The sequence below is a fragment of the Scyliorhinus torazame genome, chromosome 11, assembly GCF_047496885.1.
Source record: "Scyliorhinus torazame isolate Kashiwa2021f chromosome 11, sScyTor2.1, whole genome shotgun sequence".
In the NCBI taxonomy this organism is placed as follows: domain Eukaryota; kingdom Metazoa; phylum Chordata; class Chondrichthyes; order Carcharhiniformes; family Scyliorhinidae; genus Scyliorhinus; species Scyliorhinus torazame.
This window is the reverse complement of record NC_092717.1, coordinates 8,618,089-8,645,484: the sequence shown is the minus strand read 5'-3', so window position 1 is coordinate 8,645,484 and position 27,396 is coordinate 8,618,089.

Sequence of the window (27,396 nt, the reverse complement as noted above, 5' to 3'; positions counted from 1 at the left end):
ATGTACAGCACAGGAACAGGCCCTTCGGCCCTCCAGGTCCGTGCCGACCATGCTACCCGACCAAACTACAATCTTCTACACTTCCTGGGTCCGTATCCGTCTATTCCCATCCTATTCATGTATATGTCAAGATGCCCCTTAAACGTCACTATCATCCCTGCTTCCAACACCTCCTCCAGCAGCGAGTTCCAGGCGCCCACTACCCTCTGTGTAAAAAACTTGCCTCGTACATCTACTCTCAACCTTGCCCCTCGCACCTTAAACCTATGCCCCCTAGTAATTAACCCCTCTACCCTGGGGAAAAGCCTCTGACTATCCACTCTGTCTATGCCCCTCATTATTTTGTAGACCTCTATCAGGTCGCCCCTCAACCTCCTTCGTTCCAGTGAGAACAAACCGAGTTTATTCAACCGCTCCTCATAGCTAATGCCCTCCATACCAGGCAACATTCGGGTAAATCTCTTCTGCACCCTCTCTAAAGCCTCCACATCCTTCTGGTAGTGTGGCGACCAGAATTGAACACTATACTCCAAGTGTGGCCTAACTAAGGTTCTATACAGCTGCAACATGACTTGCCAATTCTTATACTCAATGCCCCGGCCAATGAAGGCAAGCATGCCGTATGCCTTCTTGACTACCTCCTCCACCTGTGTTGCCCCTTTCAGTGACCTGTGACCTGTACACCTAGATCTCTCTGACTGTCAATACTCTTGAGGGTTCTACCATTCACTGTATATTCCCTACCTGCATTAGACCTTCCAAAATGCATTACCTCACATTTGTCCGGATTAAACTCCATCTGCCATCTCTCCGCCCAAGTTTCCAAACAATCTAAATCCTGCTGTATCCTCTGACAGGCCTCATTGCTACCCACAATTCCACCAACCTTTGTGTCATCTGCAAACTTACTAATCAGACCAGTTACATTTTCCTCCAAATCATTTATATATACTACAAACAGCAAAGATCCCAGCACTGATCCCTGCGGAACACCACTGGTCACAGCCCTCCAATTAGAAAAGCATCCTTCCATTGCTACTCTCTGCCTTCTATGACCTAGCCAGTTCTGTATCCACCTTGCCAGCTCACCCCTGATCCCCTGTGACTTCACCTTTTGTACTAGTCTACCATGAGGGACCTTGTCAAAGGCCTTACTGAAGTCCATATAGACAACATCCACTGCCCTACCTGCATCAATCATCTTTGTGACCTCTTCGAAAAACTCTATCAAGTTTGTGAGACTCGACCTCCCCTTCACAAAACCATGCTGCCTCTTACTCATACGTCCATTTGCTTCCAAATGGGAGTAGATCCTGTCTCGAAGAATTCTCTCCTGTAATTTCCCTACCACTGACGTAAGGCTCACCGGCCTATAGTTCCCTGGATTATCCTTGCTACCCTTCTTAAACAAAGGAACAACATTGGCTATTCTCCAGTCCTCCTGGACATCACCTGAAGACAGTGAGGATCCAAAGATTTCTGTCAAGGCCTCAGCAATTTCCTCTCTAGCCTCCTTCAGTATTCTGGGGTAGATCCCATCAGGCCCTGGGGACTTATCTACCTTAATATTTTTCAAGACGCCCAACACCTCGTCTTTTTGGATCTCAATGTGACCCAGGCTATCTACACACCCTTCTCCAGACTCAACATCTACCAATTCCTTCTCTTTGGTGAATACTGATGCAAAGTATTCATTTAGTACCTCGCCCATTTCCTCTGGCTCCACACATAGATTCCCTTGCCTATCCTTCAGTGGGCCAACCCTTTCCCTGGCTACCCTCTTGCTTTTTATGTACGTGTAAAAAGCCTTGGGATTTTCCTTAACCCTATTTGCCAATGTCTTTTCGTGACCCGTTCTAGCCCTCCTGACTCCTTGCTTAAGTTCTTTCCTATTTTCCTTATATTCCACACAGGCTTCATCTGTTCCCAGCCTTTTAGCCCTGACAAATGCCTCCTTTTTCTTTTTGACGAGGCCTACAATATCTTTCGATATCCAAGGTTCCTGAAATTTGCCGCATTTATCCTTCTTCCTCACAGGAACATGCCGGTCCTGAATTCCTTTCAACTGACACTTGAAAGCCTCCCACATGTCAGATGCTGAATTACCCTCAAACATCCGCCCCCAATCTAGGTTCTTCAGTTCCCGCCTAATATTGTTAGAATTAGCCTTCCCCCAATTTGGCACATTCACCCTAGGACCACTCTTCTCCTTGTCCACCAGCACTTTAAAACTTACTGAATTGTGGTCACTGTTCCCGAAATGCTCCCCTACTGAAACTTCTACCACCTGGCCGGGCTCATTCCCCAATACCAGGTCCAGTACCGCCCCTTCCCTAGTTGGACTGTCTACATATTATTTTAAGAAACTCTCCTGGATGCTCCTTACAAACTCTGCCCCGTCTAAGCCCCTGGCACTAAGTGCGTCCCAGTCAATATTGGGGAAGTTGAAGTCTCCCATCACCACAACCCTGTTGTTCTTATTCTTTTCCAAAATCTGTCTACCTATCTGCTCCTCTATCTCCCGCTGGCTGTTGGGAGGCCTGTAGTAAACCCCCAACATTGTGACTGCACCCTTCTTATTCCTGATCTCTACCCATATAGCCTCACTGCCCTCTGAGGTGTCCTCCCGTAGTACAGCTGTGATATCCTCCCTAACCAGTAGTGCAACTCCGCCACCCCTTTTACATCCCCCTCTATCCTGCCTGAAATATCTAAATCCTGGAACGTTTAGCTGCCAATCCTGCCCTTTCCTCAACCAGGTCTCTGTAATGGCAACAACATCATAGTTCCAAGTACTAATCCAAGCTCTAAGTTCATCTGCCTTACCCGTAATACTTCTTGCATTAAAACATATGCACTTCAGGCCACCAGACCCGCTGTGTTCAGCAACTTCACCCAGTCTGCTCTGCCTCAGAGCCATACTGTCCCTATTCCCTAGTTCTCCCTCAATGCTCTCACCTTCTGACCTATTGCTCCCTTGCCCACCCCCCTGCCATACTAGTTTAAACCCTCCCGTGTGACACTAGCAAACCTCGCGGCCAGGATATTTATGCCTCTCCAGTTTAGATGCAACCCGTCCTTCTTATACAGGTCACACCTGCCCTGTAAGAGCTCCCAGATAACAGAAACCTTCCCTCCTATACCAGCTGTTTAGCCACGTGTTTAGTTGCTCTATCTTCCTATTTCTAGCCTCACTGGCACGTGGCACAGGGAGTAATCCTGAGATTACAACCCTAGAGGTCCTGTCTTTTAACTTTCTGCCTAGCTCCCATAACTCCTGCCGCAGGACCTCATGCCCCTTCCTGCCTATGTTGTTAGTACCAATATGTACAACGACCTCTGCCTGTTTGCCCTCCCCCTTCAGGATGCCCTCTACCCGTTTGGAGACATCCTGGACCCTGGCACCAGGGAGGGAACATACCATCCTGGAGTCTCTTTCACGTCCACAGAAGCGCCTATCTGTGCCCCTGACTATAGAGTCCCCTATTACTATTACTCTTCTGTGCTTTGACCCTCCGTTCTGAACATCAGAGCCAGCCGTGATGCCACTGCTCTGGCTGCTGCTGTTTGTGTTCTTTGTTTTTGTTGTGTTCTTTGTTTTTGTTGTGTTCTTTGTTTTTGTTGTGTTCTTTGTTTTTGTTGTGTTCTTTGTTTTTGTTGTGTTCTTTGTTTTTGTTGTGTTCTTTGTTTTTGTTGTGTTCTTTGTTTTTGTTCTTTCAAAATGGTGAAGGTTGTAGTGTTAACAAAGAACAGCAAGCTGTGATTAATAAACAAAGCTAATTTATTACACTACACGGAATTAGATTCGAACATATTACTAAGGAATTAGTTAAGTAAAGATTACATTCCACATCTACCATATTATGCTATCAGTTAAGCTATCTCACGCCTACTCTGTCTCTATTTTGATTTGATTTGATTTTGATTTGATTTATGGCCACTCCTCTTGCTCTCTCCTGCTCTCTCCCACTCTCTCCCAGAAGTCAAGGTGGCATGTGATATTTATATGGTTGCTCTATAGCACCATCTAGTGACTAGCGTAGTAACATTACATTAACCCTTTATGTACTCTACAATCTCCACATATTGTGATAGGGTAGGGTGTGGGACAAACATTAAATATTCGTGCTCTTTTGGGGTTCATAGGCGCCAACTGCTGGAAAAGTACAGAAGCAATTTTCTAAAATGCCTTTCACCACCTCAGGATGTCCCAAAGCGTTTTACGGCCAGTGAACAACTTTGTGAAGTGTAGCTGCCATTGGGCCCGATTCTCTGGTTCCCCAGCCAGTGATTCCCGGCGGCGTGCCGCTCGCTTCAGCGGGATTCTCCACTCCTGGCCGCATGTCAACGGAATTCCCATTGCTGCCACCCCACACCACCGGGAAACCCGGGCACAGGGGTGGGCTGCCAGTTCGGATCAGAGAATCCTAGTGGCGGGAGAACCCAGGCCGGGGTGTAGGAAACGTAGAGCAGCCAATTTACACACAGGAAACTCTCACAAACAGCATTGAGATAATGACCAGATAATGACCACGGGAAGCACGGTAGCACAGTGGTTAGCACTGTCGCTTCACAGCACCAGGGTCCCAGGATCAATTCCCCGCTGGATCACTGTCTGTGCAGAGTCTGCACGTTCTCCCCGTGTCTGCGTGGGTTACCTCCGGGTGCTCCGGTTTCCTCCCACAAGTCCCGAAAGACGTGCTTGTTGGGTGAATTGTTCATTCTGAATTCTCCCTCCGTGTACCCGAACAGGTGCCGGAACGTGGCGACTAGGGGCTTTTCACAGTAACTTCATTGCAGTGTTAATGTAAGCCTACTTGTGACAATAATAAAGATAATTATTATCATTATGTTGGGTGAAGGATAACTATTGATCAGAACTCTGGGGATAGCTCCCTCCCTCCTTCGGATTAACGCCGCAGGATTTTCACTCCAACCAGCTGACAGCAGATGAGAACCTTTTTTAATCACTCAGCGACAAAACAGCACCTTTGAGTGCACCAGTAGTGCTCCCTCAGGGCAGTGCTCCCTCAGTACAGTGCTCCCTCAGTACAGTGCTCCCTCGGTACAGTGCTCACTCGGTACAGTGCTCACTCGGTACAGTGCTCACTCGGTACAGTGCTCCCTCGGTACAGTGCTCCCTCGGTACAGTGCTCCCTCAGTACAGTGCTCCCTCAGTACAGTGCTCACTCAGTACAGTGCTCACTCAGTACAGTGCTCCACCAGTACAGTGCTCACTCGGTACAGTGCTCCCTCGGTACAGTGCTCACTCAGTACAGTGCTCCCTCAGGGCAGTGCTCCCTCAGGGCAGTGCTCCCTCAGTACAGTGATCCACCAGTACATTGCTCACTCAGTACAGTGCTCCACCAGTACAGTGCTCACTCGGTACAGTGCTCCCTCAGTACAGTGCTCCCTGAGGGCAGTGCTCCCTGAGGGCAGTGCTCCCTGAGGGCAGTGCTCCCTCAGTATAGTGCTCCTTCAGGGCAGTGCTCCCTCAGGGCAGTGCTCCCTCAGGGCCATGCTCCCTCAGTACAGTGCTCCCTCAGGACCGTGCTCCCTCAGTATAGTGCTCCCTCAATACAGTACTCCCTCAGGGCAGTGCTCCCCAGTACAGTGCTCCCTCAGTACAGTGCTCCCTCAGGGCAGTGCTCCCCCAGTACTGACCTCCCCCAGTACAGTGCTCCCTGAGTATAGTGTTTCCTCAATACAGTGCTACCTCAGTACAGTGTCCCCAGTACTGACCTCCACCAGTATAGTGTATTCTCAATACAGTGCTCCCTCAATACATTGCTCCCTCTGTACATTGCTCCCTCTGTACAGTGCTCCCTCAGGGCAGTGCTCCCTCAGGGCAGTGCTCCCTCAGGGCAGTGCTCCCTTAGCACAGTGCTCCCTCAATACAGTGCTCCCTCAATACAGTGCTCCCTCAATACAGTGCTCCCTCTGTACATTGCTCCCTCTGTACAGTGCTCCCTCAATACAGTGCTCCCTCAATACAGTGCTCCCTCAATACAAGTGCTTCCTCAGGGCAGTGCTCCTTCAGGGCAGTGCTCCCTCAGTACAGTGAACCCTCAGGGTAGTGCTCCCTCAGGTTTGTGCTCCCTCAATACAGTGCTCCCTCAGGGCAGTGCTCCCCCAGTACTGACCTCCCCCAGTACAGTGCTCCCTGAGTATAGTGTTTCCTCAATACAGTGCTACCTCAGTACAGTGTCCCCAGTACTGACCTCCACCAGTATAGTGTATTCTCAATACAGTGCTCCCTCAATACAGTGCTCCCTCTGTACATTGCTCCCTCTGTACAGTGCTCCCTCAATACAGTGCTCCCTCAATACAAGTGCTTCCTCAGGGCTGTGCTCCTTCAGGGCAGTGCTCCCTCAGTACAGTGCTCCCTCAATACAGTGCTCCCTCAATACAGTGCTCCCTCAATACAAGTGCTTCCTCAGGGCTGTGCTCCTTCAGGGCAGTGCTCCCTCAGTACAGTGCTCCCTCAGTACAGTGCTCCCTCAATACAGTGCTCCCTCAATACAGTGCTCCCTCAATACAAGTGCTTCCTCAGGGCTGTGCTCCTTCAGGGCAGTGCTCCCTCAGTACAGTGCTCCCTCTGTACAGTGCTCCCTCAATACAGTGCTCCCTCAATACAGTGCTCCCTCAGTACAGTGCTCCCTCAGGGCAGTGCTCCCTCAGTACAGCGCTCCCTCAGGGCAGTTCTCCCTCAGGGCCGTGCTCCCTCAGTACAGTGCTCCCTCAGGGCAGTGCTCCCTCAGGGCAGTGCTCCTTCAGTACAGCGCTCCCTCAGTACAGCGCTCCCTCAGGGCAGTGCTCCCTCAGGGCCGTGCTCCCTCAGTACAGTGCTCCCTCAGGGCCGTGCTCCCTCAGTACAGCGCTCCCTCAGTACAGCGCTCCCTCAGGGCAGTGCTCCCTCAGGACCATGCTCCCTCAGGGCAGTGCTCCCTCAGTACAGTGCTCCCTCAGTACAGTGCTCCCTCAGTACAGTGCTCCCTCAGGGCCGTGCTCCCTCAGTACAGTGCTCCCTCAGTACAGTGCTCCCTCAGTACAGCGCTCCCTCAGGGCAGTGCTCCCTCAGTACAGTGCTCCGTCAGTACAGTGCTCCCTCAGTACAGCGCTCCCTCAGTGCAGTGCTCCCTCAGTGCAGTACTCCCTCAGTACAGTTCTCCCTCAGTACAGTGCTCCCTCAGTACAGTGCTCCCTCAGTACAGTGCTCCCTCAGTACAGTGCTCCCTCAGTACTGTGCGCCTTCAGGGCTGTTCTCCCTCAGTACAGTTCTCCCTCAGGGCAGTGCTCACTCAGTACAGTGCTCCCTCAGTACAGTGCTCCCTCAGTACAGTTCTCCCTCAGGGCAGTGCTCACTCAGTACAGTGCTCCCTCAGTACAGTGCTCCCTCAGTACAGTGCTCCCTCAGTACAGTGCTCCCTCAGTACAGTGCTCCCTCAGTACAGTGCTCCCTCAGTACAGTGCTCCCTCAGTACAGTGCTCCCTCAGTACAGTGCTCCCTCAGTACAGTGCTCCCTCAGTACAGTGCTCCCTCAGTACAGTGCTCCCTCAGTACAGTGCTCCCTCAGGACCGTGCTCCCTCAGTACAGTTCTCCCTCAGGGCAGTGCTCACTCAGTACAGTGCTCCCTCAGTACAGTGCTCCCTCAGTACAGTGCTCCCTCAGTACAGTGCTCCCTCAGGACCGTGCTCCCTCAGGGCAGTGCTCCCTCAGGGCAGTGCTCCCTCAGTACAGTGCTCCCTCAGTACAGTGCTCCCTCAGGGCAATGCTCCCTCAGGGCAGTGCTCCCTCAGGGCAGTGCTCCCTCAGTACAGTGCTCCCTCAGGGCAGTGCTCCCTCAGGGCAGTTCTCCCTCAGTACAGTGCTCCCTCAGTAAAGTGCTCCCTCAGTACAGTTCTCGCTCAGGGCCATGCTCCTTCAGTACAGTGCTCCCTCAGTACAGTGCTCCCTCAGCACAGTGCTCACTCACGGCCGTGCTCCCTCAGTACTGCGCTCCCTCATTACAGTGCTCCCTCAATACAGTGCTCCCTCAATACAGTGCTCCCTCAGTACAGTGCTCCCTCAGTACAGTGCTCCCTCAGTACAGTTCTCGCTCAGGGCCGTGCTCCCTCAGTACTGCGCTCCCTCATTACAGTGCTCCCTCAATACAGTGCTCCCTCAATACAGTGCTCCCTCAGTACAGTGCTCCCTCAGTACAGTGCTCCCTCAGTACAGTGCTCCCTCAGTACAGTGCTCCCTCAGTACAGTGCTCCCTCAGTACAGTGCTCACTCGGTACAGTGCTCCCTCAGTACAGTGCTCCCTCAGTACAGTGCTCCCTCAGTACAGTGCTCCTTCAGGGCAGTTCTCCCTCAGTACAGTGCTCCCTCAGTACAGTTCTCCCTCAGTACAGTTCTCCCTCAGTACAGTTCTCCCTCAGTACAGTGCTCCCTCAGTACAGTGCTCCCTCAGTACAGTGCTCCTTCAGGGCAGTTCTCCCTCAGTACAGTGCTCCCTCAGTACAGTGCTCACTCGGTACAGTGCTCCCTCAGTACAGTGCTCCCTCAGTACAGTGCTCCACCAGTACAGTGCTCACTCGGTACAGTGCTCCCTCAGTACAGTGCTCCCTCAGTACAGTGCTCCCTCAGTACAGTGCTCCTTCAGGGCAGTTCTCCCTCAGTACAGTGCTCCCTCAGTACAGTGCTCCTTCAGGGCAATTCTCCCTCAGTACAGTTCTCGCTCAGGGCCATGCTCCCTCAGTACAGTGCTCCCTCAGTACAGTGCTCCTTCAGGGCAGTTCTCCCTCAGTACAGTGCTCCCTCAGTACAGTGCTCCTTCAGGGCAGTTCTCCCTCAGTACAGTTCTCGCTCAGGGCCATGCTCCCTCAGTACAGTGCTCCCTCAGTACAGTGCTCCCTCAGTACAGTGCTCCCTCAGTACAGTGCTCCCTCAGTACAGTTCTCCCTCAGTACAGTGCTCCCTCAGTACAGTGCTCCCTCAGTACAGTGCTCCCTCAGTACAGTGCTCCCTCAGTACAGTGCTCACTCGGTACAGTGCTCCCTCAGTACAGTGCTCCCTCAGTACAGTGCTCCCTCAGTACAGTGCTCCCTCAGTACAGTGCTCCCTCAGTACAGTGCTCCCTCAGTACAGTGCTCCCTCAGTACAGTGCTCCCTCAGTACAGTGCTCCCTCAGTACAGTGCTCCTTCAGGGCAGTTCTCCCTCAGTACAGTGCTCCCTCAGTACAGTTCTCCCTCAGTACAGTGCTCCCTCAGTACAATGCTCCCTCAGGGCCGTGCTCCCTCAGTACAGTGCTCCCTCAGTACAGTGCTCCCTCAGTACAGTTCTCCCTCAGTACAGTGCTCCCTCAGTACAATGCTCCCTCAGTACAGTGCTCCCTCAGTACAGTGCTCCTTCAGGGCAGTTCTCCCTCAGTACAGTGCTCCCTCAGTACAGTTCTCCCTCAGTACAGTTCTCCCTCAGTACAATGCTCCCTCAGGGCCGTGCTCCCTCAATATAGTGTGTTGCCTGGATATTACCTTCAAACCTCTTTGACGAGAGCGTGGTTTCAGGATGGACGGCATAAGATCAGAAAGGTACACAAAGCTCTTTTGAAGAACTAAACTAATTTAATAAACACTATTAAATTTGAGTTTGACACTCATTCATACTCGCAAAAATACATGTAAGAATTAAACTACCCTCGCTGACACTATCTCTGTCCACTAACTATGACGATTCTATCTGAACTAACTCTGCAATACACTATGATATCTTCTTCGGCTCCAATCTAATCTCCTCCAAGCCCAAGAGCCAGTGGAATTTATAGTGCTGTCCCGTTTTCTCCCTCTAATGGCTTGGCCTGACATAACATTAACTCTTCACATGCTGTACATTTGTAAAATGTCACAGTGAGAGGTGCGGATTCAAAGGGGAGGTCTACCCAAGGATTGCGGCAGATACAAGGTAATTGGAACACTAAGAAATATTTAAAAAGCTTAAAGTTCCGATCAGTAATTTGGTCGCTAATGGGAGTTGGAGAAGAATTTTCCCCATTCCACCCCGCCCACACACACAGACTCACACACACACAAACACACGCAGATACACACACTCACACACGCAGACACACTCACTTACACACACATAAACACACACACACCACTACGCCTCCCAAATTGGCTTGACTTTCTTTTCGCCTTTTAATTTTGCTTCTCTTGGGGCGAGTGTTCGATTATTGCTTGCAGATTATTGTGACTCATGTTTAAAGACTGCTTGAGAGCAAACTGATCATTTTCCGGTCATTACTCTGGTAAGTAAGGTTTTTGACAATAATAATAATCTTTATTGTCACAAGTAGGTTTACATTGACGCTGCAATGAAGTTACTGTGAAAAGCCCCTAGTCGCCACATTCCGACACCTGTTCGGGTACACAGAGGGAGAATTCGGAATGTCCAATTCACCTAACAGCACGTCTTTCGGGACTTGTGGGAGGAAACCGGAGCACCCGGAGGAAACCCACGCAGACACGGGGAGAGCGTGCAGACTCCGCACAGACAGTGACCCAAGCCGGGAATCGAACCTGGGACCCTGGCGCTGTGAAGCAACAGTGCTAACCACTGTGCCACGCTCCGCCAAGAGAGCCGTGACAAATTAGCCAGCTCCCCCAAAGAACTGGTACGGGTATCTGGGCCCAATGACCTCCTTCAGCGCTGAATGACTCCCCGTTAAGTCCCCGTTCTGTCTGAACAGCGTTGGACAATAAAAACCAGGGTGCAACCTTTGGTATTTGGTTTTAACCCCACCGAGCTTTCTTCGTCTACTTGGCGGTCGAGTTTGCGAGGATCTACGGCAGACGTCCCGCTTCACCCTCAACCATTCCACAAACCGTGAAAAAAAGCGAGCTTCAAATTTTAGCTTCACCATTCTGATTTCAGAAGCAGTCAGAATTAACCTTTTAAAAAAAATTTAGCGCACCCAATTAATTTTTTCCAATTCAGGGGCAATTTAGCGTGGCCAATCCACCTAGCCTGCACGTCTTTGGGTTGTGGGGGCGAAACCCACGCAGACACGGGGAGAATGTGCAAACTCCACACGGACAGTGACCCAGAGCCGGGATCGAACCTGGGACCTCGCCGCCGTGAGGCAGCAGTGCTAACCGCTGCGCCACTGTGCTGCCCCAGAATTAACCTTTGACCTGTTTCTGAGTAGCATCCATTTGCGTTGGTACAATTACCATTGCAGTAGTCAAGAGCCAGTAAGGAGCAGAGCTGGGTTGATATCGCTTTCTTGGCAATGTGACCCTGAAGGCTTTACTCAGCAACACAGAGCGGCCCATTGTGACTTCACTCAGGTTTATAAAAGAGAGTTTGGCGGGGAGCTTTATTGTCTTGTCCTCTTAGCTTTGAAAGATTTCAGCTGTGCGCTTTGGGTAATTATGGGTCTGTACGTTGTTCTGTTTGGGTTCCACTGCCTCCGGGAGAGTCTAAGTTTCACTATTCGGAGAACTAAAAGGTAGAAGATCCCACTGAAAATCTTCACTTAGCTTCGAGGGTTTTTTGCCGCTTTTCTCGTTCCTGGCTCCCCGATCCAAGTGTCGGTTTGAACGTGCTTCAGTTCCAACTTCCTACGCTGCCCGCCAAGCTGTAACGTTATCACAGGATGATACAGCACAGGAGGTCATGCAGCCCATCATCTCTATACTAGCTCTCTGAGAAACCTATCCAATTAGTCCCACTCATGGTGCAGGGTTTCCTGGCAGTTTTTGCCACTCGGATCTTCTTTTCCCACCAGTGGTTTGAAGAAAGGCGACCTGTGGATCAGGGCACCCCAATCTCTCCAACCGCCTCAGCGACCCCGCCACGCCCCCGGACCCCACAGCAACCAACTTACCTCTTCCAGGGTCCTCGAACCTCCCTCTCACCCCCACCTTTGATGGGTACGGCCCTCTCTCCCACGCTCAATCCCTGGCACATGCAACCTGGCACCTGGGCACATTGGTATTGCCAGCCTGGCCGTGCTAGGGTTCCTGGGTGGTAGTGCCACTTTGCCCACGTGCCTGCAGGAGTGCCAGGGTGCCACCCTGCCCATAGCCCGACTCCTCCCGGGGGTCTCCAATGGCCTGGGACACCCTCCAGGTGGTGGTACACCTGATCCACGTTTGTGTGGACGAGTACATGAATGGCGCCCTGGAGAGGTCACACACACACACAGTGTCACACACAGTGTCACACACACAGACACACACACAGTGTCACACACACAGTGTCACACCCCCACACACACACAGTGCCACACACACAGTGTCACACACAGTGTCACACACACACAGTGTCACAGACACACACACACAGAATCACACACACAGTGTCACACACACACTGCCTCACACACACACACACTGTCACACACACACACACTGTCACACACACACAGTGCCGCACACGCACACAGTGTCACACACAGTGTCACACACACACACAGTGTCACGCACACACTGTCTCACACACACTGTCACACACACAGTGTCACGCACACACACACAGTGTTACACACACAGTGTCACTTGCACACACACACAGTGTCACACATACAGTGTCACACACACACACACACAGTGTCACACACACGCAGAGTGTCACACACACAGTGTCACACATGCACACACACACACAGTATCACACACGCACAGTGTCACACACACGCAGAGTGTCACACACACAGTGTCACACACACACAGTGTCACAGACACACACACAGTGTAACACATACATAGTGTCACACGCGCACAGTGTCACACACAGTGTCACACACACACACACACACAGTCACGCACACAGTGTCACACACACAACACGCAGTGTCACACACATACACACTCACACAGTGTCACACACACACAGTGTCACACATACATAGTGTCACACGCGCACAGTGTCACACACACAGTGTCACACACACAGTGTCACACACACACACACAGTGTCACGCACAGTGTCACACACACAACACGCAGTGTCACGAACATACAGTGTCACATGCAGTGTCACATACACACAGTATCACACACAGTGTCACACACACACAGTGTCACACACAGTGTCACACACACACAGTGTCACACACAGTGTCACACACACAGTGTCACACACACACAGTGTCACACACACAGTGTCACACACACACACACAGTGTCATACACACACACACACAGTGTCACACACACACAGTGTCACACACATGCACACAAACACACGGTGTCACACACACACAATCAGTGTCACACACGCACAGTGTCTCACACACACAGTGTCACACACATACACAGTGTCACACACTCACAATCAGAGTCACACACTGTGGTAGTAGAGGTATTACGGTACCTGGTATGCTGGAGCACCATTGGTGGAAACCGCATGCTTTCTATTGATTAAGATGTATGGTAGCTCCACCCTGCTAGGTGGGGTATAAGAGCCCGTGCCACCCCAGCAGCCTTCATTCTGTACCTGAGCTGCTGGGGGAAACATCTAGCTTATTAAAGCCTTCGGTTGGACTACAACCTCGCTTTAGTGGTCATTGATCGTGCATCAATTTAATAAGCTAGTTTAAAAAAAAAGGATGGAGCTCCGAATCAAGCCGGAGTGTCTGCAACTCAGCCCCCACGCGGCGAACTCAGCGGCATTCTTCAAGCACTGGCTGGCGTGTTTTAAAGGGTATCTCGAGACGGCCGAAAACACACCCACGGGAGAACAGAAAATGCAAGTCCTGCACTCGAGGGTGAGCCCGGAAATGTACACCCTCATCGAGGACGCGGAAGACTTCGATGCGGCAATAGAGCTGCTAAAAGGACATTATATTCACCCAGTAAGCCAGGTCTACGCCCGACATCTGCTGCAACGAGGCGACAAACCCATGGGGAATCGCTGGAAGATTTCTACCATGCACTCGGCTGTTCCCGTATCAGCCTCCCCGAACAAGCGCCGGAATGTGGCGACTAGGTGCTTTTCACAGTAACTTCATTTGAAGCCTACTTGTGACAATAAGCGATTTTCATTTCACTCCTGGTGTTGGGGAGAAACTGCAGCTGCCCGCACGTTTCGGCGAGCGAACACACTGAACTCTTGGTCCGGGACGCTTTCGTGGCAGGTATGCTGTCCTCCCAAATCCGCCAGCGATTGCTGGAAAAAGACACTCTAGGTCTCAAGGAGGCACGGGTCCTTGCAGGCTCCCTGGATGGGGCCTCCAGAAATGCCCGTGTTTACGTTCCCGGCCGCGCGGCAGCCCCCTGGGCAGCGTGGAACCCCTCCGCAGCCAACCCTGAGACATCCCCCATCCCCCCACAAGCTTGTGTTGCAAGGCGGCCTGACAGCCCCAGGGGGCCCCGCTGCTACATTTGCGGGTAGGCCAAGCCCCCCCGGCAGCGCTGCCCGGACTGTGCATCCACCTGCAAGGGATGCGGTAAAAAGGCGACACCTGAAGCGGGATTCTCTGCCCCCCGCCTTGTCGGAGAATCCCCCGGGGGGGGGGTCCTGAATCCCGCCCCGCTGCTCCGACGCCAGCTGCCGTATTCTCCGGCGCCGGTTTTCGGGCGGGGATCACGGCACGCCGGTCGGGGGCCGTTGGCAGCGGCCCCCCCCTGCAATTCTCCGGGCCCCGATGGGCCGGGCGGCCGTTCGGTTTCTGGCCAGACCCACCGGGGAGAAATGGACATGGGCCCACACGGTGGGGCCTGGCTGGTAGGCCGGCTGGTGCGGACCTCGGGGGGCGGGGGGGGCGCGGGGGGATCCGGCACCGGGGGGGGGGGGGGGGGGGGGGGGTCCCCACTGTGGCCTGGCCCTCGATCAGGGCCCACCGATCTGCGGGCGGGCCTGTACCGCGGGGGCACTCCTTCCTTCCGCGCCGGCCTCTGTAGGGCTCCGGCATGGCCGGCGCGGAGAAGACCCCCCCCTGCGCATGCGCAAGAATACGCCGGCGGTTCCGCGCATGCGCTAACCCGCGCCGGCCCTTCGCCGCTGGTTGGCGCGGCGCCAACCCCTCCACCGCCATCCTGGCCCCCGGAAGTGCGGAGGAGTTCAGCATTCACTTTGGCCAGTCTACAGAACATGACATTGAGGTCTCGCCAATGCCCTGTACAACTGAAGCTTTATCCAAGGCACTGACTGCCCTCTGAGGTAGACCCCAAAGAACCTATGGTGCTATTTTGCAGAAGAACAGGGGGATTATCCCTCGTGCCCTGGCCAATATTTGTCTCTCGATCGGCACAAATAAAACAGATGACCCAGTCATCATCACATTGATGTTTGTGGGATGTTGCTGAGCTTGAGTTGGCTGCCACTTACCCTACATTACAACAGCGACTACACTTTGAAAATTACTTTGTTGGCTGCAAAGTGTGTTGGGACACCCTGAGGTAATGAAAGGCGCTATATAAACACAGGTCATTGATTTTCTCCATTTAAGGTTTCGGAGATTGGGCAGATGTGAATGGTGAGCTTGTCAAATCGGTGCTCGAGAATCTGAGTCAACTGTAAGAAAGTAATAAGCTTACTGGCCGTCTTGTTAAACGCAGGACAACAGCATTGGTTACTTGGTTTTTCAAGCTGACTATTCCAGTCAGCAAGTCTGCCTGGAAACGATTTTGTGCGTCAGCATTGCTCAACGAGACGCTGAATGATTCCGTTGCAGATTGCAAAGCGTTTGGTAATAGTTTACCTCTTGAGTTATAACAGCTGAGCTGTGTCAGTGACGGCGGCCAGCTCACATTAGAAAGCAGCTCCACACAGTTTTATGCTGTTTCTCTGCCAACACTCAAAGATGAAACAGGATTTAGGAACAAACCTCAATGCCTGTTTGCAATAAGGGGACCATTCATGAAAATTGGATGCTTTTTCCTTATCCTATGGCTATTGATTGTTTTTCCATTCCTAGTGTCAGAAACATGGGGCGCGATTTACTGGCCGCGTTCCGCCGGGATCTGGACGGGATGTGGCTGGTAGATCCCGGGAGAGACCTCCCCAAGATTCCCGACGGCCGTTACGCCTCACGAGATGTAACCAGATCTCACGAGGCGTCGCGATCTGGGTCTCACAATGGGCCGGACCCTGTCTCGCACGGTTAAGTGAGTGTAAAACGCACTTAACCGCGCTGCCGCCACATCAAACAGCCACCCCATATCTACATTCTCCTTTGGAAATTGGGTTACAACAAATGCAAGGAGAATCAGGTTTAGAAAGATTGTTCAGGCACCATTAAAGTGTGGAAAGTCCGGTATTTAGAATTGGCACGGCAGGAAGAAACACACAAGACTGCGGCTCCTACCTGGAAACTTAACGCAGCTCTACCTGCGTTCCGTGCTCACCTTGAGTACGATCCTGAATTACAGGGTCACAGATTGATCACCACTGGGTAACATTCTCAGTGTAGGCGGTTGTGGTCTCCATCCCACTCCACAGGCCTCAGCACATAATCCAGGCTGCGCCGGGGGAGTGCTGCACTGTCAGAGGTGCCGTTGTTCGAATGAGACAATGAACCGACTCCGGCGTGCCCCCTCAGGTGGATGAATAGGCTCCCTTGGATCTATTTCTAAAGAAGGTCAAAGGCCAATATGTATCCCTCAACCAACGTCACGAAAACGAGTTATTTGGTCATTATCACATTGCTCATTTTGGGATCTGGCGGTACATAAATAAGCTCCCGCGTTTCCTGCATTGCAACAGTGGCTACTCTTCAAAAGTGATTTGTTGGCTTTGGGATGTGCCAGGGTGTGGAAGGCGCTATACAAATGCGTGTTTCCCCTCAGCATTATTATTAGTGAAAACTAGCTCTGGGTGTAATTTCGAGTACCCAATTAATTTTGTCCAATGAAGGGGCACTTTAGCGTGGCCAATCCACCTACCCTGCACATCTTTGGGCTGTGGGGGTGAGACCCACGGGGAGAATGTGCAAACTCCACACGGACAGTGACCCGGGGCCGGGATCAAACCTGGGTCCTCGGCGCCGTGAGGCAGCAGTGCTAACCCGCTGCGCCACCGCGCTGCCCTGGATGTAATGTCAACGGAAAGCAGAGACCAATGTCACGTCACTGCTCGGAGGATTTACTCTCCAAAGAAAATTGCAAAAACTAATTTAAAAAAGGACTGTTAATTTGATCAAACTTCGCGTACGCCAGTGACGAGGTTATTGGATTTCATTAGCTGCAAAGTTAAATTGAAAAGTGTCAAACTCCAAGAGTCAGAGATGGTGTTACTGAACTTAATAGACCGGAGAAGTTGAAAAAATTGACAAAATGAAGATAAAAGTGAATTATACAAAACCAATTGACTTTAACCTCCTCTTGGTGGTGTTGCACTTGTCCAGAAAGCAATGAACTTATTTTTTCGAATTTATTATTGTCTTCTGTGTCGCTCAGTAAATAAAACACATTTTTAAACGATGCGGGATTCAGGTTTCCTTTGGCCAGCCAAGGACATTATCTGTGTCATTTGGGTGGGGGTGGAATATGTGAAATAGGACAGGAACTCACGAACACCACATTACTTTTTGGACTTGTAAACATTTCTATAAGTTCCTTGACATAAAAAATTACTCTCTCTTTCAAGGTCTTTAGGAATTTGCTCCTACTCCGGCAATCTGTGTCACTATTTATAATCTACTTCCTTACTATCTTTATTTTGCCCATAACATTGAACCATGATAGCACAGTGGTTAGCACTGCTGCCGCAAAGCACCAGGTACCAGGGATCAATTCCGACCTTGGGTCACTGTCTGTGCGGAGTCTGCACGTTCTCCCCGTGTGTGAGTGGGTTTCCTCCGGGTGCTCCGGTTTCCTCCCACAGTCCAAAGATGTGCAGGTAGGGTGGATTGGCCATGCTAACTTGCCCCTTAGTGTCAAGGGATGTGCAGGTTAGGGGGGTGGGTGGGTGGGGGCAAGTACTCTTTCAGAAGGTCGGTGCAGACTCAAAGGGCCGTATGGCTTTTTCTCCTGCACTGTAGGGATTCTATGATTCTATATATCTTTGCATTGTGCATTTATTTATCTAGCGGTCTGCCACTCTATCAATCATCTATCTTCTGCAGCAATCTCTTCCATTCTTTCACACCGTTTTCTCATATGTCGTCATTTGATAGCATCGTCAGACGTGCCGTATCATTCCTTCTGTGTCTCTGTCCAAATCACTTCTCTGGTGTGAAAATCAGAGAACCCTAGAACATGCCACAAAAGGACAAACATACTCTTGGATGCATTCAAATCCTACAACTCTTGTACCTGCAAAGGTGAGGCCACATCTGGAATACTGTGTTGAGTTTTTGGTCTCCTCCGCTAAGGAAGGATACATTTGCACTCGAGGGACTTGACAGGGTGGACAACACAGGAGGACTTTTCCTTTACCTGGGAAATCTAGGGTCACAGTCTGGGTCAGGTGTAGGCCATTGAGGGCTGAGATTAGGAGAAATTGCTTCATTCAAAAGTTTGCTAATTTTTGGATTCTCCACCCAGAGAGCTTTGGACGTTGAGCTGTCAAGTGCAGTCAAGACCAAGATCAGTAGATCTTTGAACATTAAGGGAATTGAAGAATGTGAGGATAATGCAGAAGGTAGAGTTGAGGAGGCAGATCAGGTATGAATTTATTGAATGGTGGAGCATGATGGAGGGGCTGAATGTTCTACTCCTCCGAGTTCCGGTTTTAACTTACTCTGGGTGACACCTCTTTCAACTTGTTGACTGCACCCTATTTCCCCCATTACCCACTATTAAACGTCATTTATCCTTGCCGCTCCCTGGTTCAAATCGCCTCTGCAGCCTCAATCACTGACCTTGTGCCAAAACGATTGTTACCTCCCACAAGTCATCAGGAGAAACATTAATCATGTTTGATCTATATTTTCAGCTCTGTTCTGCCAACAAATGATTTCAGGTCCTTCTGCTCATTGGCCCTGCATGCAGGTCAAGAATGTTATTGATCAGGCATTCACTTGACGTCCAGCCCAATGCATCGATGGAGCCACCTAGACTATCGCTGTGGTAGATGTCTCACAAAACATTGAAGGCTCCCTTCGCCTTCTTTTCAAATCCTGAGTCTCCGGACGCGAAGACAATCAAAACCAAAATGTGACAGCAAGCCACATATGGAGATGTTAGGACGGCTGGCCAGTCCTCAAAAAGTTTGTCGAGGGGTTTGGGGGGTTCAATTGAAAATATGCGAACCCGGAGTAACAGATTGTCGTTACGTAGGTGTATTTATCTTTACAGTCAAAAATGTAGGTTCTGAGTCACATCCTAAAGGTGGAGAAAGGCACAGGGAGGCAAGAGGTTTAAGGGAGGGAAGTCCAGAGCTGAAGGACCAGATAGCTGAAGGCATAGAACAGTGCAGAAGGAGGCCTTTCGGCCCATCGAGTCTGCACCGGCCCTTGGAAAGAGCACCCTACCCAAGGTCAACACCTCCACTCTCTCCCCACAATCCAGTAACTCCGGCTAATATTTTTGGACATAAAAGGCAATTTAGCGCGGCCAATCCAGCTAACCTGCACATGTTTGGACTGTGGGAGGAAACCGGAGCACCCGGAGGAAACACGGGGAGGACGTGCAGACGCCACACAGACAGTGACCCGAGCCGGGAATCGAACCTGTGGCCCCGGAGCTGTGAAGCAACTGTGCTAACCACTGTGCTACCGTGCTGCCCACCAATTGTCCAGCAGTGAATATGGAACTGCTCCGGAAGCTGAATTTCAAAGGGTGCAGAGATCTCAGAGAGTGTGATCCTGTAGGAGATTATGGAGATAGGAAGGGACAAGGCTGTGTAGAGATTTGAACATGAGGATGAGGACTTTAAATTTGAGGTATTTCACGGACAGGGAGCCAATGTAGGTTCAGCAGACCTGGTGATGGGTGAGCTGGACTTGGTATGAGTTAGGTAACGAGCAGGAACCACTGAGGTTTGCAGAGTGCAACCCTCCCATTGACAGACTCCACTGCCTCACCGTTCTGTAACCTGAAGAGGTTTACAAGAACTTCCAACAACTTTTCCGAACATTCTTAAATCTTCCCATTCAGGGGCGGCACGGTGGCGCAGTGGTTAGCACCGCTGCCTCACGGCACCGAGGTCCAAGGTTCGATCCCGGCTCTGGGTCACTGTCCGTGTGGAGTTTGCACATTCTCCCCGTGTCTGCGTGGGTTTCGCCCCCAAAGCTGTGCAGGGTAGGTGGATTGGCCACGCGAAATTGCCCCCTAATTGGAAAAAATTAATTGGGTACTGTAAATTCATTTTTTTTAAAATCCTCCCATTCAAATCAGCAAGAACAGCAACAAATCCAACTGCATAAATCATTCAGTGACAAAGAGCATTCTTAAAAATTGTTAACAGTTGGGTTTAATCTTTTGTTGAAAATCAGAATTGTCCGTCTTGGTTTTAACTGCGAGTTGAGTCCTGCATGGGAGAAGGTTGTATCGTTAGTAACATTCTTCCAGGATGTCTTCATATCAGACTGACAGACTTTGGTCTATTGAGAGTGAAGTCTTCATTGTTACAGTTTGATTTTCACCCTTGTTAGTGAAAGCTCAGCTTGCCTTCAATAAAGCGACCAGATGTATTGGAAGATATCGCTCAATAAGGAGGAACTTGGAATTCTCGACTGCCTTTAAGAACATTTGTTGGTCCCAGTGGAGGGAGCACAGCACTGAGAGAGCGCAGCACTGAGGGAGCACAGCACTGAGGGAGTGCAGCACTGAGGGAGCGCAGCACTGAGGGAGTGCTGCACTGAGGGAGTGCAGCACTGAGGGAACGCAGCACTGAGGGTGTACAGCATTGAGGGAGCGCAGCACAGAGGGTGTACAGCACTGAGGGAGCGCAGCACAGAGGGTGTACAGCACTGAGGGAGCGCAGCACAGAGGGTGTACAGCACTGAGGGAGCACAGCACAGAGGGTGTACAGCACAGAGGGGGCGCAGCACTGAGGGAGCACAGCACTGAGGGAGCGCAGCACTGAGGGAGTGCAGCACTGAGGGAGTGCAGCACTGAGGGAGCGCAGCAGCACTGAGGGAGCACAGCACTGAGGGAGTGCAGCACTGAGGGAGCGCAGCAGCACTGAGGGAGCGGAGCAGCACTGAGGGAGCGCAGCACTGAGGGAGCGCTGCACTGAGGGAGCGCTGCACTGAGGGAGTGCTGCACTGAGGGAGCGCAGCACTGAGGGAGCGCTGCACTGAGGGAGCGCAGCACTGAGGGAGTGCAGAACTGAGGGAGCGCAGCAGCACTGAGGGAGCGCAGCAGCACTGAGGGAGCGCAGCAATGAGGGAGCGCTGCACTGAGGGAGTGCTGCACTGAGGGAGCGCTGCACTGAGGGAGCGCTGCACTGAGGGAGCGCAGCACTGAGGGAGTGCAGCACTTAGGGAGTGCTGCACTGAGGGAGTGCTGCACTGAGGGAGCACAGCACTGGGGGAGCGCAGCACTGAGTGAGCGCAGAACTGAGGGAGCGCAGCAGCAATGAGGGAGCGCGGCACTGAGGAGGCGCAGCATTGAGGGAGCGCAGCACTGAGGGAGTGCAGGACTGAGGGAGTGCCGCACGGAGGGAGTGCCGCACTGAGAGAGGGCAGCACTGGGGGAGTGCAGCACTGAGGGTGAACAGCACTGAGGGAGGGCAGCACAGAGGGTGTACAGCACTGAGGGAGCGCAGCACTGAGGGAGCACAGCACTGAGGGAGTGCTGCACTGAGGGAGTGCAGCACTGAGGGAGCACAGCACTGAGGGAGTACAGCAGCACTGAGGGAGTGCAGCACTGAGGGAGTGCTGCACTGAGGCAGTGCTGCACTGAGGGAGCGCAGCACTGAGGGAGCGCAGCACTGAGGGAGCGCAGCACTGAGGGTGTACAGCACTGACGGAGCGCAGCACTGAGGGAGCACAGCACTGAGGCAGCGCAGAACTAAAGGAGCGCAGCACTGAGGGAGCGCCGCAGTGAGGGAGTGCCACACTGAGTGAGTGCCGCACTGAGTGAGTGCCGCACTGAGGAAGTGCCGCACTGAGGGAGCGCAGCACTGAGGCAGTGCAGCACTGAGGGAGCGCAGCACTGAGGGAGTGCAGAACTGAGGGTGTACAGCACTGAGGGAGCACAGCACTGAGGGTGTACAGCACTGAGGGAGCACAGCACTGAGGGTGTACAGCACTGAGGGTGTACAGCACTGAGGGAGCACAGCACTGAGGGAGCACAGCACTGAGGGAGCGCCGTACTGAGGGAGCGCAGCACTGAGGCAGTGCTGCACTGAGGGAGCGCCGTACTGAGGGAGCGCAGCACTGAGGCAGTGCAGCACTGAGGGAGCACAGCACTGGGGGAGCGCAGCACTGAGTGAGCGCAGAACTGAGGGAGCGCAGCAGCAATGAGGGAGCGCGGCACTGAGGAGGCGCAGCATTGAGGGAGCGCAGCACTGAGGGAGTGCAGGACTGAGGGAGTGCCGCACGGAGGGAGTGCCGCACTGAGAGAGGGCAGCACTGGGGGAGTGCAGCACTGAGGGTGAACAGCACTGAGGGAGGGCAGCACAGAGGGTGTACAGCACTGAGGGAGCGCAGCACTGAGGGAGCACAGCACTGAGGGAGTGCTGCACTGAGGGAGTGCAGCACTGAGGGAGCACAGCACTGAGGGAGTACAGCAGCACTGAGGGAGTGCAGCACTGAGGGAGTGCTGCACTGAGGCAGTGCTGCACTGAGGGAGCGCAGCACTGAGGGAGCGCAGCACTGAGGGAGCGCAGCACTGAGGGTGTACAGCACTGACGGAGCGCAGCACTGAGGGAGCACAGCACTGAGGCAGCGCAGAACTAAAGGAGCGCAGCACTGAGGGAGCGCCGCAGTGAGGGAGTGCCACACTGAGTGAGTGCCGCACTGAGTGAGTGCCGCACTGAGGAAGTGCCGCACTGAGGGAGCGCAGCACTGAGGCAGTGCAGCACTGAGGGAGCGCAGCACTGAGGGAGTGCAGAACTGAGGGTGTACAGCACTGAGGGAGCACAGCACTGAGGGTGTACAGCACTGAGGGAGCACAGCACTGAGGGTGTACAGCACTGAGGGTGTACAGCACTGAGGGAGCACAGCACTGAGGGAGCACAGCACTGAGGGAGCGCCGTACTGAGGGAGCGCAGCACTGAGGCAGTGCTGCACTGAGGGAGCGCCGTACTGAGGGAGCGCAGCACTGAGGCAGTGCAGCACTGAGGGAGCGCAGCACTGAGGGAGTGCAGAACTGAGGGTGTACAGCACTGAGGGAGCACAGCACTGAGGGTGTACAGCACTGAGGGAGCACAGCACTGAGGGTGTACAGCACTGAGGGTGTACAGCACTGAGGGAGCGCAGCACTGAGGGAGCACAGCACTGAGGAAGCGCAGCACTGACGGTGTACAGCACTGAGGGAGCACAGCACTGACGGTGTACAGCACTGAGGGAGCGCAGCACTGAGGGTGTACACCACTGAGGGAGCACAGCACTGAGGGTGTACACCACTGAGGGAGCGCAGCACTGAAGGAGCACAGCACAGAGGGAGTGCAGCAGCACTGAGGGAGCACAGCACTGAGGGAGCACAGCACTGAGGGTGTACACCACTGAGGGAGCACAGCACTGAGGGAGCACAGCACAGAGGGAGTGCAGCAGCACTGAGGGAGCACAGCACTGAGGGAGCGCAGCACTGAGGGAGCACAGCACTGAGGGTGTACAGCACTGAGGGAGCACAGCACTGAGGGTGTACAGCACTGAGGGAGCACAGCACTGAGGGTGTACACCACTGAGGGAGCACAGCACTGAGGGTGTACAGCACAGAGGGAGTGCAGCAGCACTGAGGGAGCACAGCACTGAGGGAGCGCAGCAGCACTGAGGGAGTGCAGCACTGAGGGAGTGCTGCACTGAGGGAGTGCAGCACTGAGGGAGTGCTGCACTGAGGGAGCGCAGCACTGAGGGAGCACAGCACTGAGGGAGCACAGCAGCACTGAGGGAGTGCAGCACTGAGGGAGTGCTGCACTGAGGGAGTGCTGCACTGAGGGAGCGCAGCACTGAGGGAGCGCAGCACTGAGGGAGCGCAGCACTGACGGTGTGGAGCACTGACGGAGTGCAGCACTGAGGGAGCACAGCACTGAGGCAGCGCAGAACTAAAGAGCGCCGCACTGAGGGAGTACCGCACTGAGTAAGTGCCGCACTGAGGGAGTGCAGCACTGAGGGAGCACAGCACTGAGGGAGCGCAGCACTGAGGATGCGCAGCACTGAGGGAGTGCAGCAGCACTGAGCGAGCACAGCACTGAGGGAGCACAGCACTGAGAGAGCGCAGCACTGAGGGAGCGCAGCACTGAGGGAGCACAGCACTGAGGGAGCACAGCACTGAGGGAGCACAGCACTGAGGGAGTGCAGCACTGAGGGTGTACAGCACTAAGGGAGCGCAGCACAGAGGGTGTACAGCACTGAGGGAGTGCAACATAGAGGGTGTACAGCACTGAGGGAGCGCAGCACAGAGGGTGTACAGCACTGAGGGAGCGCAGCACTGAGGGAGCACAGCAGCACTGAGGGAGTGCAGCACTGAGGGAGTGCTGCACTGAGGGAGTGCTGCACTGAGGGAGCGCAGCACTGAGGGAGCGCAGCACTAAGGGAGCACAGCACTGAGGGAGCACAGCACTGAGGGAGCGCAGCACTGAGGGAGTGCCGCACTGAGTAAGTGCCGCACTGAGGGAGCGCAGCACTGAGGGAGCACAGCACTGAGGGAGCACAGCACTGAGGGAGCACAGCACTGAGGGAGTGCAGCACTGAGGGTGTACAGCACTAAGGGAGCACAGCACTGAGGGAGCACAGCACTGAGGGAGCGCAGCACTGAGGGAGCGCAGCACAGAGGGTGTACAGCACTGAGGGAGCGCAGCACAGAGGGTGTACAGCACTGAGGGAGTGCAACACAGAGGGTGTACAGCACTGAGGGAGTGCAGCACTGAGGGAGCACAGCACTGAGGAAGCGCAGCACTGAGGGAGCGCAGCACTGAGGGAGCACAGCACTGAGGGAGCACAGCACTGAGGGAGCGCAGCACTGAGGGAGCGCAGCACAGAGGGTGTACAGCACTGAGGGAGCGCAGCACAGAGGGTGTACAGCACTGAGGGAGTGCAACATAGAGGGTGTACAGCACTGAGGGAGCGCAGCACAGAGGGTGTACAGCACTGAGGGAGCGCAGCACAGAGGGTGTACAGCACTGAGGGAGTGCAACACAGAGGGTGTACAGCACTGAGGGAGTGCAGCACTGAGGGAGCACAGCACTGAGGGTGCACAGCACTGAGGGAGCGCAGCACTGAGGGAGCGCAGCACAGAGGGTGTACAGCACTGAGGGAGCGCAGCACAGAGGGTGTACAGCACTGAGGGAGTGCAACACAGAGGGTGTACAGCACTGAGGGAGTGCAGCACTGAGGGAGCACAGCACTGAGGGAGCGCAGCACTGAGGGAGCGCAGCACTGAGGGAGCACAGCACTGAGGGATCGCAGCAGCACTGAGGGAGCGCAGCAATGAGGGAGCGCTGCACTGAGGGAGTGCTGCACTGAGGGAGCGCTGCACTGAGGGAGCGCTGCACTGAGGGAGCGCAGCACTGAGGGAGTGCAGCACTTAGGGAGTGCTGCACTGAGGGAGTGCTGCACTGAGGGAGCACAGCACTGGGGGAGCGCAGCACTGAGTGAGCGCAGAACTGAGGGAGCGCAGCAGCAATGAGGGAGCGCGGCACTGAGGAGGCGCAGCATTGAGGGAGCGCAGCACTGAGGGAATGCAGGACTGAGGGAGTGCCGCACGGAGGGAGTGCCGCACTGAGAGAGGGCAGCACTGGGGGAGTGCAGCACTGAGGGTGAACAGCACTGAGGGAGGGCAGCACAGAGGGTGTACAGCACTGAGGGAGCGCAGCACTGAGGGAGCACAGCACTGAGGGAGAACAGCAGCACTGAGGGAGTGCAGCACTGAGGGAGCACAGCACTGAGGGATCGCAGCACTGAGGGAGTGCAGCACTGAGGGAGCGCAGCACTGAGGGAGCACAGCGCTGGGTAGCGCAGAACTGAGGGTGCGCAGCAGCACTGAGGGAGCGCAGCACAGAGGGTGTACAGCACTGAGGAAGTGCAACACAGAGGGTGTACAGCACTGAGGGAGCGCAGCAGCACTGAGGGAGCGCAGCACTGAGGGAGCGCAGCACTGAGGGAGCGCTGCACTGAGGGAGCGCAGCACTGATGAGTGCTGCACTGAGGGAGCGCAGCACTGAGGGAGCGCTGCACTGAGGGAGCGCTGCACTGAGGCAGCGCAGTACTGAGGGAGTGCTGCACTGAGGGATCGCAGCACTGAGGGAGTGCAGCACTGAGGGAGCGCAGCACTGAGGGAGCACAGCGCTGGGTAGCGCAGAACTGAGGGTGCGCAGCAGCAATGAGGGAGCGCGGCATTGAGGGTGTACAGCACTGAGGGAGTGCAGCATAGAGGGTGTACAGCACTGAGGGAGTGCAGCACTGAGGGAGCGCAGCACTGAGGGAGTGCTGCACTGAGGGAGCACAGCAGCACTGAGGGAGCACAGCAGCACCAAGGGAGTGCTGCACTGAGGGAGCGCAGCACTGAGGAAGTGCAGCACTGAGGGAGTGCTGCACTGAGGGAGCGCAGCACTGAGGGAGTGCAGCAGCACTGAGGGAGCGCAGCAGCACTGAGGGAGTGCAGCAGCACTGAGGTAGCGCAGCAGCACTGAGGGAGCACAGCAGCAATGAGGGAGCGCTGCACTGAGGGAGTGCTGCACTGAGGGAGCGCTGCACTGAGGGAGCGCTGCACTGAGGGAGCGCAGCACTGAGGGAGTGCAGCACTTAGGGAGTGCTGCACTGAGGGAGTGCTGCACTGAGGGAGCACAGCACTGGGGGAGCGCAGCACTGAGTGAGCGCAGAACTGAGGGAGCGCAGCAGCAATGAGGGAGCGCGGCACTGAGGAGGCGCAGCATTGAGGGAGCGCAGCACTGAGGGAGTGCAGGACTGAGGGAGTGCCGCACGGAGGGAGTGCCGCACTGAGAGAGGGCAGCACTGGGGGAGTGCAGCACTGAGGGTGAACAGCACTGAGGGAGGGCAGCACAGAGGGTGTACAGCACTGAGGGAGCGCAGCACTGAGGGAGCACAGCACTGAGGGAGTGCTGCACTGAGGGAGTGCAGCACTGAGGGAGCACAGCACTGAGGGAGTACAGCAGCACTGAGGGAGTGCAGCACTGAGGGAGTGCTGCACTGAGGCAGTGCTGCACTGAGGGAGCGCAGCACTGAGGGAGCGCAGCACTGAGGGAGCGCAGCACTGAGGGTGTACAGCACTGACGGAGCGCAGCACTGAGGGAGCACAGCACTGAGGCAGCGCAGAACTAAAGGAGCGCAGCACTGAGGGAGCGCCGCAGTGAGGGAGTGCCACACTGAGTGAGTGCCGCACTGAGTGAGTG